The following is a 13,766-nucleotide window of genomic DNA, read 5'->3' as shown; positions in this document are numbered from 1 at the left end:
ATGGGGAAATGTGTTGATACATATGGCCCTCAGTCCTTAAAGATGCTGTTTATTGCTTTGCATGCAGGCATTTTAGTGCTGATTTTTTTGGAGGAGGAGGACATGAACCTGGCATTGTTGCATTCTTTGATATTGGCTTCGGTAAGTGGGAAAAGCTTACTTGTTCTTTGACCAAACATTCACAGAGAAGCATAAATCATTGTATTTTTCTTGGACCAAATTCAAAAGATTACAGCAGCCTACAAACCATCAGCAGTCTGTTTCTTCCATGATAGGAAACGGGTCAGAGAGGGAAATTAAGGAGAACAGACAACATGTGGAGCAGCTGCTTAAGATAGTATGTTTCTTGGGTCAACAAGGGCTTGCATTCCGTGTAATGGATGAAACCGAGCATTCTCACAATAGGGACATTTAATGTAATTGCTACAGTTGATTTATGCTTAAGAGGAGAAGGTAAAAGATACCATGTCCAGGAGGTATGGGTTCTATACCTCTCTGGTTACCAATATGACATGATCTGTGGTGGGAGTGCTTGTCTGTGAGTGTATTATCAAAATAGTTACAAAATGTTTTGTAGTGCTAGTTAATGAAACTAAAGATGTCTCACCTAAAGAGCAGCTTATTTGTATTGTTCGCTTTGTTGATGGTGATGGAAATGTTAAGAAGAATGCACTTGAGTGTTACCATAAGGAGAAGTTAGATGCCCGCAGCCTTGCTATAGCCATTGCTGAAGCAATAATGACAGCTGGACTTATAAATGTGTTTCACAATGCTATGAGGGAACATCCATTGTGAGGGTCTGTTTTAATGGTGTTCAAGCAAAAATAAGAGAGATCGCATCACAAGTAATATATATACACTGCCATGTCCATCGCCTAAACCTTGCGGTAGTGCAATCAGTAAAACATATATTTTCAACATTGCAAGCAGTTTATGTTTTCCTTTCATAAAGTTCACCAAGGCATGCGCTCTTTGTGAAAGCTCAGAAAAAGAGAAATCTGTATGTAATGGAGCTAGAAAGCCTCTCAGGTACGAAGTCGTTTTACTGGTACTTCTGTGTTAGAAAAGTACAAATGCGATTTGAGTCTATTATCTGTGTTCTCTGTGTAATAATAGAATCACAACAAGGTGACAAGGAGGCTAGTTCTGAAGTCAAAGGGCTTCTTAAGAACATTGAAAACGTTGGTTTCCTGCTTACATTGCAGTGTATGTAACAAATTATCTGGAAGATTCAGTCTATCCAAAGTACTACATAGCAAAGACCTGTACTTGCCGAGAGCGTGTGGTATAATTAAGTCAACAAGAAGTGATTTAGCAAAACTTCGTTAAGACAGTTAGTGGGCCTAATTGTTACTTCAAGCTAAGGTTTTAGCATAGCAGTTTGTAATTGAGATTCAAGAAAAATCCAATCCAAGGGCTCCACCTTTGAGACACCATAAATTGAGTAACAAACTGACAGATTATTTTCTCAGTAACTCTGTAGGGAAAAGATCAAGCCATTTTGATGTCTCAGAAAGTCAAACTCTACTGTGTGATCGCTTAAAGCAGGAAGTTTATTTCTCTGATTTGGTTAGATTTGTGAATGAGTTTGATGCTCAATTTACAGACAATGTGGACCTCGTGTCTGCTGTTGGAATATTTGATCCAAAAGCTGCAAAGATTTCGGACTTTTCCTCTGCACTAGTTATTGTTGACAAATATCCAGAGACTGCAGTAGACCAAAGTATTCTACAACCCAAACTGGAAACGGCAAAATCACACCTTTCAGACAAGAAGGTATTCACTCTGTCAGGCAGTATCTCATGTATCTATCAGGAGCGATTCCTCAGGTTTTGGATCTTTTACATCTAGTTCTTACATTACATATTACTACTGCTACAAATGAGAGATTCTTCTCCTGTATGAAAAGTGTACACAACTATTTGTGCAATAAATGTGGAAACAAAAAACTCAATGATTTAATGATAATGGCTTGTGAACCTAATGAGGTTAAGAGGCTAAATTTGAATGAAGCCATCAACAAATTTATTGACATGCACCACCGGAGGAATTCTCTTTTAACATTGGCTGGTCCTTTCCCTCATTCAGAGAATCAGCCTCAGAGAAGCAGCCTCACACTTTGCCAGGTAATCAACAGTTACTCCTCAATCAGTCTCTTTCCCCTTGAGGCCTATGCCACCTGAAGAAATCTGCCAGTGATCACAGAAGCCAATAGCCAACGCAGGTGCACGAAGACAGCAGCTACCATGCAGCCATGCAGTAACAGCCTTCTCCTGATGGCCAGGCAAACAAAAGTTACTCCTCAGTCTCTATTTCCCTAGAGGCCTATGCCACCTGAAGATATCTGTCAGTGATCGCAGAAGTAAGTAACCTATGCAGGGGCAAGAAGAGCACAGCCACTATTGGCACAACACCAACTTGCTGTCCATTTTGTTTCTGTCTGTCACAGGGGATATGCAGCCTCTTCACATCAGCATGTCATGTGTAGAAATATGGAACCAGTATTGCAAAGTACTGCTAGCCACCTTGATTTCCTGTAGTCAAGCACTTGTCATCCACCTATTTGTTCTATCATCAAGACAGGCAACTATCAGTATAACAACTACTCTTTGTACCAGCCAGTATCCTATTCAAAGATCTGTATACTGTATCTGTGGCACTGTCAGCCTATTCTGGATTTTATATTAGCTGAGCATCAATTTACCATCAAGTCAGTCTCTACAAAGGAGGATGCCCAATCATCAATAGAACTACCTGCTGCTCATACCAGCAGATACAATTTTAAAGGGGGACATGGGAACTGTTGCCATCTTTCTCTCCGCCCAGTCAAAGCTTTCTTCTTTCCAAGGAAGCTGAGCAGAAGCATCTCTTCTTATCAATAATGCAGTATCAACATGACAGACAGTATCTTCGTCTATGTGAGTAAAATCTGCCCACATTTTCATAACACACTTTAAATTGCTAATGCAGATATAATGATCAAGACGTGTACTGTACCAGTGACGTGCATGTTTTCTGTAGAAGAAATTAATGATAGTAAACCTGGAAAGGTTTAATGGCTCCTCAGGTTTAGAAGTATTTATACCATGTCATGGAACGGAAGGTTGCTGGGAGAACTTGACCTGCATTCAATAGCACGGTTATCTACGTTCCAAGACGTAGAAATAATTATATGGTACTCTTCGTTTCTAAAACAAACGATAAAGTGAACTTGGACAATATACAAAAAAGCACAGGTGCACAACACAAAATCAACCAATATACTAAATTCAAACTATAATAATCACAGGAGTAGGGCCTGGTGCTGGACGGAACCTGTTACTGCTGGTGTTCGTGGAAGAGGACGTTTCGGGCCGTGACTATTGTTGGACACAGCCTCGAGGCGTGGTCCCACTCCTACCGCATGGCGAGCCCCGGACGACATCGTCCCCTGTCCTCCGGCCTGAAGCTACGCCCACCAACCTTCACGAGAGCCGCCACCCCTGGCAACCACCGGCTCTCCGCCTCCAGAACATAGCGACCCCTACTCGCCCCACGCTACGGGTCCGACCCTTGTCCCGGACCACCCTCTCCGGCCCCGACTCCATCTTGAGCCTTCCATGTCCAGGCCCCGTGGCCTCGGCCTGACCTCAGAAGCGGCCCCAGCCAAGCCCCGACATCGAGGCACCAAGATCCGACCAGGTGGTAAAGTGGCCACTTGTCCGATCAAGGAGGAAGGGAGTTTCGATGGCCCTCCAGCCGTCCTCGGACGCCTGGTTTGATGGCCCTCCGGCCTCCCTGGGTGCTGGCTCCACCCCCCTGCAGGGTGTCTGGACCCTCTCATCCTGTCCCCTCTGACCCCCAGGTGTGAGGGTCCGGACATCAAAGGACTCCAGACCTATAACTGGGGCAGCTCTGGAATGGGACAGGAGTTGTATCCTGGAGTCGAGAGACCCTGAGACGAACTCACCTACTTCGACCCCTGAAACCATCTTCGGAGCCCTGCTGGCGCTGCCACGGCCCGACCTCGCTGAAACCAACTTCGGAGCCCTGCTGGTGCTGCCGCGGCCCGACCTCGCTGAAACCATCTTCAGAGCCCTGCTGGCGCTGCCGCGGCTCGACCTCGCTGAAACCATCTTCGGAGCCCTGCTGGCGCTGCCACGGCTCGAACCTCGCTGAAACCATCTTCGGAGCCCTGCTGGCGCTGCCGCGGCCCGACCTCGTTGAACCCATCTTCGGAGCCCTGCTGGCGCTGCCGCGGCCCGACCTCGCTGAGACCACCTACGAAGCCTGCTGGCGCTGCCGCGGCCCGGCTCCGAGGAACCCCCCAGCTCGAGGATTGAGAGCTGAGCGCAGGGTATCCCTGTACCAGGCTAGTACCAAGACTGTCCCGCTACCCCCTTTCCTCCGTTACTAAGACTTTAAGGATCCCTCGATCCCGCTTGTACATATTCTACCGAGATACTTTGCTTGATTACTGATAAAGACGTTAAGAATCTATCCTTGTGTGGTGTCCCTCTGTAGTAGTGTGGTTACTCGCCTGTACAATCTTAGGAGAGGAACCTCGCCCGGAGGTCTCTCGGCAGAGCTCGGCCAGTCTCATAGGAGAGGTGGGTCTCGGGGTGGTCGGCCAGATAGACTCTGCCTCCCCCCCTGAGATCACCTTTCTAACATTAGTGGCAGGCGGTGCGATCCGAGCCAACGCAAATCGTACAGAGAGTGACTCACCCACTACTGACAGAAACACACTACGACCATGACTACCAAGGAAACCAGACCGACCGCGGAGTTCCAGTAGGAACGGTTAGAAGACTATAACCACAAAGAATTGAAACAATTCTGCAAGGACTTGGGCATCGCTACCACTGGACTAAGCACCAAGGACGATTTTAAGCAGGCCCTACAAACATGGGTAGAGACCGGAGCGAAGTCACCCCAGAACGAAGATACCACAATCCCAGATAGGCAACCGGGAACCCTCACAACCACAGCAGAGGAAAGAAATAACAACGGCAACACGGGCCTCTCCCACGAAGACGCCCAAGAGCGAGAAAGGAGCCGGCTCCACGAATTGGAGCTGGCCCGACTCCGTCTGGATGGAGAACTACAGCTGGCCGAGAAAAAGATAGCCCTTGAGCAACTACGGCTGCAAGGGGACCTGGAGGAGAAACGAAGGCAGAGGGACTTAGAGGAGAAGAAGCTCACGTACGAACACAAGCGTGGTTTAATAGAACTTGAGATCAAGGCTAAAAACGGGGGGGCCAGCGCCCCCGGGGACCGGAACCCCCCTCCTCCTGCAGACACAAAGGTCCACATCCCCAAAGATGTCGTCAAAGAATATTATAAAAACGACGACATCCAACAATGGTTTAAGGCCTACGAGGTAGCCATGACCTCACACTGGGTGCCGCAAAAAGACTGGGGTGCCGGCTTGTGGGGAAAGTTTGTCAACGAGGGGAGAGATGCCCTACTACAGCTCCCAGACGCCGAGATGACCTCTTATGAACACATGAAAGCCGCCCTCCTTGCCCGCTATGGACTCACCCCAGAGATGTACCAGCAGCGATTCAGAGACTGTAAGAGAATTCCCGGTACTACCTGGGTGGAATATGTGAACTACTACAGTAGAGCCTTGGAGGGGTGGATCAAGGGCAGCCAAGTCACCACCTACGAGCAGCTGTTCAACCTTATTGTATGGGAGCACCTCTCCAACAACTGCTTTGTTGAACTCAGGCAGCATCTCCTCGACAGTAAACTGACGGAACCACGTAAACTCGCCATCGAAGCCGGTCGATGGGAGAGCACCCGGGTCCCCCGAAACTCAATGGGAGACTCCGGCCGAGCTACCCAAGGGCCCCACCGTCCGCGAGGCGGCGGAGGAGGTCAGAACCGGAACCAGGACGCCCCCGCGGTGCCTCCCCCGACCAACATTTCGCCCTCCTTGGCCAGAAGAGGGGCTCCCCCAGCACGGCCGGGGCCCCGCTCAAACGTTATTTGCCACAAATGTCAGCGACCCGGTCACTATGCCAATGACCCCAATTGCCCAATGAACCAGCGAGCCAGCACCACCGGTCAGCCCAACCGCCAGATCGCCGCCGCCTCCCTGGGAGAGGAGAGGGACGAAGAAGAGGACTATGACCAGGACCAGACCGAGTGGGAGCCCGCCGCCATGTCCCTGGTATGTCTGGGAGAGAGAGACATGGTCCCCCGAGCCCCGATCCCGGCCAACACTCAGAAGTACAGCCAGTGGATCACCATCAACGGACACCGGGCCGAAGCCCTCCGCGACACGGGAGCCAGCGTGACAGCCGTCCGTTGCCACCTGGTGACCCCTGAGCAGATCCCGCCCAATGTACTGTGCCCAGTGCGGTCAGCGGACAATTCAGAGAGCCTGTGCCAGATGGCCCGAGTCCCCTTTGAGTGGGGGGGGGAGTGTCGGGCATGCTGAGAGTGACCATCCGGGACGATGCCCCCGTAGACTGCCTCCTCCGGAACGACCTGGAAAGTTCCCCCTGGGCCGACGTCGAGCGGAGGGAGCATCTGGGGATGCTAGGCCTCCCTGAGTGGGTCTGAGCGACCACCCGATCCATGGCCGCCCGGGCTACCTCCCCAACCGAAGAACCAGAGTGGCCCGAGCCTCCGCCGCCCGCCGTCTCCGAAGACTCCGACCCGGAGCCCGGCCCCCGGGGGCCCAACCATGAAGAGATTGCCCCGCTCAGCGACCTTCCGGAACTGGCCCAATGGCGCCAAGATGGTGGCCCCACGCAAGAACAGTTCCGACAAGAACAGAAATCTTGTCCCTCTCTCTCGAGGGGATACGGCAGCAAACCGCCGCTCAAGCCGCCGGAGACACCCCGGGGTCCCACTGGGTCTATTGGGACCACGATCTCCTCTACAGTGAACAAAAGATTGCCGAGTTGGGGGCCAGCCGGGTGCTGGTAGTCCCCCTCCAGTTCATAGACTTCCTCCTGAATCTGGCACACGATGTGCCCCTCGCCGGGCACCTGGGGCAGGACAAGACATACAGCCGCCTGGTGACCCATTTCTTCTGGCCCAAGATGAGGAAGGATGTAAGCAATCACTGCCGGGCTTGCCCCACCTGCCAAGCCAGCGGGAAAAGCGGCGGAAAGCACAAGGTCCCCCTGCAACCATTCCCAGTCGTCAACACCCCCTTCGAACGGGTGGGGATTGACATCGTGGGACCGCTGGAGCCCCGAACATCCCAAGGTCACCGTTTTATTCTCGTCCTGGTGGACCACGCCACCCGTTATCCCGAAGCCATCCCTCTCCGGACCGTGACGGCTCCCGTGGTGGGCCAAGCACTAATGGGGATCTTCTCCCGAGTAGGTTTCCCCCGGGAAGTCGTCAGTGACCGGGGTATGAACTTCATTTCTCGCTACATGAAGTCCCTGTGGCAACAATGTGGGGTCACGTACAAATTTACGGCCCCCTACCACCCCCAAGGGAACGGGCTGGTGGAGCGCTTTAATCGAACACTAAAAGGGATGATCATGGGCCTGGAAGAGCCCCTACGACGCCAATGGGATGTGCTGCTGCCCTGCCTCCTCTTCGCCTATCGGGAGGTCCCCCAGAAATCCCTGGGGTTCAGCCCCTTCGAACTGTTGTACGGGCACCCCGTCCGGGGTCCCCTAAGCCTGGTCAAGGAAGGCTGGGAGGTGGCCATCTCGGATACTCCCCCAGACGTATACCGGTACCTCTTGACTCTCCGCAACCAGACCCGGCGGTTCCGAGAACTTGCCAAGAACAACCTCGAAGCCAGCCAAGAGGAGATGAAACGCTGGTATGATCAAAACGCCTCTTCCATTGAGTTCGAGCCGGGCCAGCAGGTCTGGGTCATGTCACCGGTTGAACCCTGCCCCCTCCAGGACAAATGGACTGGGCCCTTCAAGATAGTGGAGCGCAAGGGCCCTGTCACCTACCTGGTGGACATGGTGTCCCTCAGGAACCCCCTCCGGGTCCTCCACGCCAACCGGCTCAAGCCCCACTTTGTCCGGACAGAACTTAGCCTCCTGATGGCCACTGACAGCGGGGCCGAAGACGACTCCGAGAAAGACGGCTCCGTGGAGGGAGTCAACCTCTCCTCCGCCCTGAATCCAGAACAACGCAGAGACTGCCAAGAGCTGTTGGGACAATTTGCAGACTTGTTTTCTCTCATCCCCGGAGTCACCCCGTGGTGCGTCCACGATGTCGACACTGGGGACAGTCCACCGGTGCGACACCGGGCCTACCGAGTTCCCGATCGAATCCGGACCTGCATTCAATCGGAGGTCTCCAAGATGCTGGCTCTGGGGGTGGTCGAACCCTCTGACAGTCCATGGGCCAGCCCTGTCGTCCTGGTCCCCAAAGCCGCCGCCCCTGGTACTCCTCCCGAACTGAGGTTTTGTGTAGACTACCGGGGATTGAACGCCGTCACTCGGACCGACGCACACCCCATTCCCCGGGCTGATGAACTGATCGACCGCCTGGGGGGGGGGGCCCGCTACCTGAGCACATTCGATCGAACCCCCGGGTCCTAGTAAATCAGACCCACACCAGGCGCCCAAGAGCGCTCCGTGTTCTCAACCCCCGATGGCCACTACCACTTCAGGGTGATGCCCTTCGGGATGAAAAACGCCCCGCAACGTTCCAGAGGCTGGTAAATAAGGTGCTGGCGGGACTCGAAGAGTTCAGGTCCGCATACCTGGACGATATCGCGGTGTACAGCCTCCAATGGACCGAACACCTCCAACACCTCCGGGAGGTCTTAGCGGCCCTCCGCCGGGCCGGATTGACCATAAAAGCAAGCAAATGTCAGATCGGCCAAGGATCCGTGGCCTATCTGGGACACCAAATGGGGAGCGGCCAGGTGGCCCCTCTCCAACCCAAGATCAACGCCATCTTGGCCTGGGAACCCCCTGGTCACCCAGACAGCGGTTCGAGCTTTCCTGGGTACTACCGACGCTTTGTGAAGAACTATGGAAGCATTGTGGGCCCCCTCACTGAACTCACTTCCAAGAAGCAGTCACAGAAGGTGCACTGGACACCCGAGTGTCAGGCCGCCTTTGAAACCCTAAAGACAGCGATGTGTACCGCCCCCATGCTCCAAGCCCCCGACTACAGCCGGGAATTCGTGGTCCAAACGGATGCCTCCGAGCACGGTGTCAGGCGGTCCTGTCCCAAATCAACGCCGAAGGAGTTGACTAGCCGGTGGCCTTCATCAGCCGACGTCTATTGGCCCGAGAGCAACGCTGGAGCACCATTGAATGAGAGGCCTTCGCCGTGGTGTGGGCCCTCAAGAAACTCCGACCCTATCTCTTTGGCACCCACTTCCGGGTGCAAACGGATCACCGACCCCTGCGGTGGTTGATGCAGATGCGAGGGGAGAACCCGAAGTTGCTACGCTGGTCCATCTCCCTCCAGGGGACTTCACTGTGGAGCATCGCCCTGGCGGCGCCAACGCTGACGGCCTATCCCGCTTCTTCCGCCTCGGCGAGGAGGACCCTCAAGAAGATGGGTGACTCTCCCTGCCTTCAGCTGGGGGGGACGAGTGTTGGACACGGCCTCGTGGCGTGGTCCCACTCCTCCCACATGGCGAGCCCCGGACGACATCGTCCCCTGTCCTCCGGCCTGAAGCTACCCCCATCAACCTTCACGAGAGCCGCCACCCCTGGCAACCACCGGCTCTCCCCCTCCAGAACATGGCGACCCCTACTCAGTCCACGCTACGGGTCCGACCCTTGTCCCGGACCACCCTCTCCGGCCCGACTCCATCTTGGGCCTTCCATGTCCAGGACCCGTGGCCTCGGCCCGACCTCAGACGCGGCCCCAGCCAAGCCCCGACATCGAGGCACCAAGATCCGACCAGGTGGTAAAGTGGCCACTTGTCCGATCAAGGAGGAAGGGAGTTTCGATGGTCCTCCAGCCGTCCTCGGACGTCTGGTTTCGATGGCCCTCCGGCCTCCCTGGGCGCTGGCTCCACCCCCCTGCTGGGTGTCTGGATCCTCTCATCCCGTCCCCTCTGACCCCCAGGCGTGAGGGTCCGGACATCAAAGGACTCCAGACCTATAACTGGGGCAGCTCAGGAATGGGACAGGAGTTGTATCCTGGAGTCGAGAGACCCTGAGACGAACTCACCTACTTCGACCCCCGAAACCATCTTCGGAGCCCTGCTGGTGCTGCCGAGGCCCGACCTCGCTGAAACCAACTTTGGAGTCCTGCTGGCGCTGCCGCGGCCCGACCTCGCTGAAACCATCTTCGGAGCCCTGCTGGTGCTGCAGCGGCCCGACCTCGCTGAACCCATCTTCGGAGCCCTGCTGGCGCTGCCGCGGCCCGACCTCGCTGAGACCACCTACGAAGCCTGCTGGCGCTCCCGCGGCCCGACTCCGAGGAACCCCCCAGCTCGAGGATTGAGAGCTGAGCGCAGGGTATCCCTGTACCAGGCTGGTACCAAGACTGTCCCGCTACCCCATTCCCTCCGTTACTAAGACTTTAAGGATCCCTCGATCCCTCTTGTACATACTCTACCGAGATACTTGCTTGATTACTGATTAAGATTCTATCCTTGTGTGGTGTCCCTCTGTAGTAGTGTGGTTACTCGCCTGTACAATCTTGGGAGAGGAACCTCACCCGGAGGTCTCTCGGCAGAGCTCGGCCAGTCTCATAGGAGAGGTGGGTCTCGGGGTGGTCGGCCAGATAGACTCTGCCTCCCCCCCTGAGATCACCTTTCTAACAACTATCATATCACAGTACTTTTTCTTAGATTGGTTCATGATTTCTCATTGATTAGAGCCGGTTGCTGATATCAGATGGGGCAAATTTCTCTCCACTAACGGGCAAACAGTGACCCTTCTTCTCGTACGGCCCATTTGCGATATCACTAATGGACTTCGAGCATAGCATATAGAATCATATAAACTCATTAGGTTCTTGAGTCACCATATTTGGCTGCGTGCTCTTTTACTTGCCAGTGACTACCCCTTTTTTGTATCCAGCAGTCGACGTTGGCCCTTGTGCCACAATTCTTGACTTGGAATTTTGGGATGTACATACCTCCTCTTTTATATTGAAGGATTTGGCACAGCTTACACTTCTGAATCTCTGACTGATCTTTGCCTTCATCAGTCATCTCCTGGTCCTTTCTTTGAGACTCTTGGATTCCCGTATCACATATCCATTATCAAGACTCAAGATTGTGGTCCGGCACGACAACCCTATTCTTTAGGACTTACCAACACGACCTTTTGAATCAGAAACCGCCCTAAAGAAGTCCCAAGTTGGGACGAAACGCGTCGGCTGTACTATCTTTTCTACCCCATTTTGGAATAAAAGAAATCAAAATTGAGGAACTCTACTCCTGTGATTATTATAGCTTGAATTTAGTATATTGGTTGATTTTGTGTTGTGCACCTGTGCTTTTTTGTATATTGTCAAAGTTCTTTTTGAACTAGCATTGTGATGGTGGGTGCCAACCAGTGTGTACACAAGTCTCTATGTTAATAGAAAGGGAATGTTATGATGAAGAGTTACTCAGGTTAGGTGCTGTGATCAAGAAGGTTCCACTGTGTCTTTTGTTTCAAGATAAAGTGAACTTGTTTTGAATATAATAGACCCATCAACTTTCCACTATTATAAATTATTTGATTTTTATAATGGCTGATTTTTTTTCTTCGTTTTTTAGAGTTTTATATAGTGCGAACTCGACCCGATAGTATCAGAGCGTTTAACATAAGCACCAGTTACGTTACACAAGGACACACAGAGGCTGGAAAATCTCTACAGATACAAAAGAAATACCAATAAACAGACATACTTCCAATCGTATTGAAAATGCAACTGCTTACATTGTTTCAAGTAGTATCTTCCGAAGAATACTGACGGCTAGAGCGGTCGATCTTGAAGCTGGGGACCTGGGTTTGAGTTCGAGTCTCGGCAGGGATGCTCAACATCCTGTGATTCTTGGCAAATCACTTAATCTCCCCATGCCTAACAAAATTAATGAGTCCTTGTGTAACGTAACTGGTGCTTGTGTAAGCGCTCTGATACCTTGGGGTCGAGTTTGTGCTATATAAAACTCTAAAAAACAAACACATTCATTTTGTTAGGCACGGGGAGATTAAGTGATTTGCCCAGAATCACAGGATGTTGAGCGTCCCTGCAGAGACTCGAACACGGTTCCCCAGCTTCAAGGTCGACCGCTCTAGCCGTCAGTATTCTCCATTGTTGTACGCTATTTGATAGACTCTTAATCAATGAAACATTATCTTAATTGTATATCGGAAGATACTACTTGAAACAATGTAAGCAGTTGCATTTTCAATACGATTTGAAGTATGTCTGTTTATTGGTACTTCTTTTGTATCTATAGAGATTTTCCAGCCTCTGTGTGTGATGTAAATAACCAACAGTTAGATGCTTCCCTTACTGTGATAGCACCAAGTCAAAGGTCATGCAATGTTACTTCCTATGATTTCATGAGGGCCCAAAGGATAGGTGATATCACTTCCTGTGATGCCACCAGGTCAAGTTTGTGTGATGTCACTTCCTGTGACATAATCGGGGTGTGTCAAAGGGCAGGTGAAGTCACTTTCTGTGATGGCATCAGGTCAAAGTTCATGTGATGTCACTCCCTGTGACATAAAGCAGGGGTCACATGGCATATGATGCCACTTCTGCTATCCCTGGCATTTTGATGAATTGATGCCCATGTTGAGAGGGCTGCCATAGGTTATATTTATTCCCCACTGCCTTGACCTCGAGTGTAGGGGGATAATAAACGGGGCCCCAGGGCAGCTATCTGCTACCTCACAGTCAAGTCTGTATTTGAGAACTGGGCAGTAGTACAGACATGATCAGTGGTGGCTCCTCCACTAAAGGCAGAGGAGCGTCGACCCACAAGAAAAAAAAATTATAACAATGTTATCATCATTTTATTTTTCATTATTAGCTATGTAAAGCCGGTGTGGGCGGGGCGGGCTGCGCTTCCCACAGAGCAAGGGAAGGAGTAGTGGAACTCTTCTAAGTGCACATGACGGTTTGGCTAGCCCTGTTGGGCCGGCCAAACCATCATGCGCACTTGGCATTATCTCCACCGGGATGTGCTGTAGAACCCAGTGGAGAACATGCCAAGCCTCCCGGTCCCTCTCTGAGCATTGAACCACAGCGCTCAGAAAAAATCAAACACTGCACAGCAGTGTTTTGATAGGTCAGGGGAGTTGGGAGCCCGGGTGCCTCCAGGGTCGTTGACTGACAAGGATGGCGTAAAGCGGCTGGCGGGAAGGTAAGTGCTTTTTTTCCCCCCCCCTTTTTTTTTAAACCCCGCCTCACAATTACCGCCCAGTAGCAACCCCTACTGGCTTTCACGTCCCTCCTTCTCGACACAAAATGAGGGGGATTGAGGATATGAACAGCTGGAAACTAAAAGACAGAGTTCGAGGCTATGGACTGCCACGTCGACAATGAACACACTATTACAGATGGCAATTATTAAATGGCAAAACGTGAGCCGAGAAAAGCTACATCAGAACCTTAATATAAAATCTCCGTGCACAAACGTGTAGTGGACACTTTACGATTGGCGAAGCAAGGCGCCCTGCTGCCACCTGGGACCAGGTGTAGGCCATACACATACTTCAATCAAATAAAAGAAAAGAAATGAGACCGCATTCAACCAGGTCCAAAAAGGGGACTTCTTCGTAAAGTTACGGACAAGATCATTAGTTTGACAATTCACGTCGGAACAACAGAACCCAGAAAGCCCCCCTGCTGTAGCGCTCTATGACTACAAATCC

The 13,766-nt window shown here is 51.9% G+C and overlaps 1 pseudogene; it reads left to right on the top strand.

Moving 5' to 3' along the window:
- The first annotated feature begins 465 nt into the window (after positions 1-465).
- LOC147691872 (zinc finger MYM-type protein 1-like) lies at positions 466-1,214 on the top strand (annotated as a pseudogene).
- The last annotated feature ends 12,552 nt before the right edge of the window (positions 1,215-13,766 follow it).

This window comes from Lissotriton vulgaris, chromosome 9, assembly GCF_964263255.1.
Source record: "Lissotriton vulgaris chromosome 9, aLisVul1.2, whole genome shotgun sequence".
NCBI lineage: Eukaryota > Metazoa > Chordata > Amphibia > Caudata > Salamandridae > Lissotriton > Lissotriton vulgaris.
The sequence above is the reverse complement of the archived record's forward strand: the minus strand, read 5'-3'. Positions and strand labels throughout refer to the sequence as shown.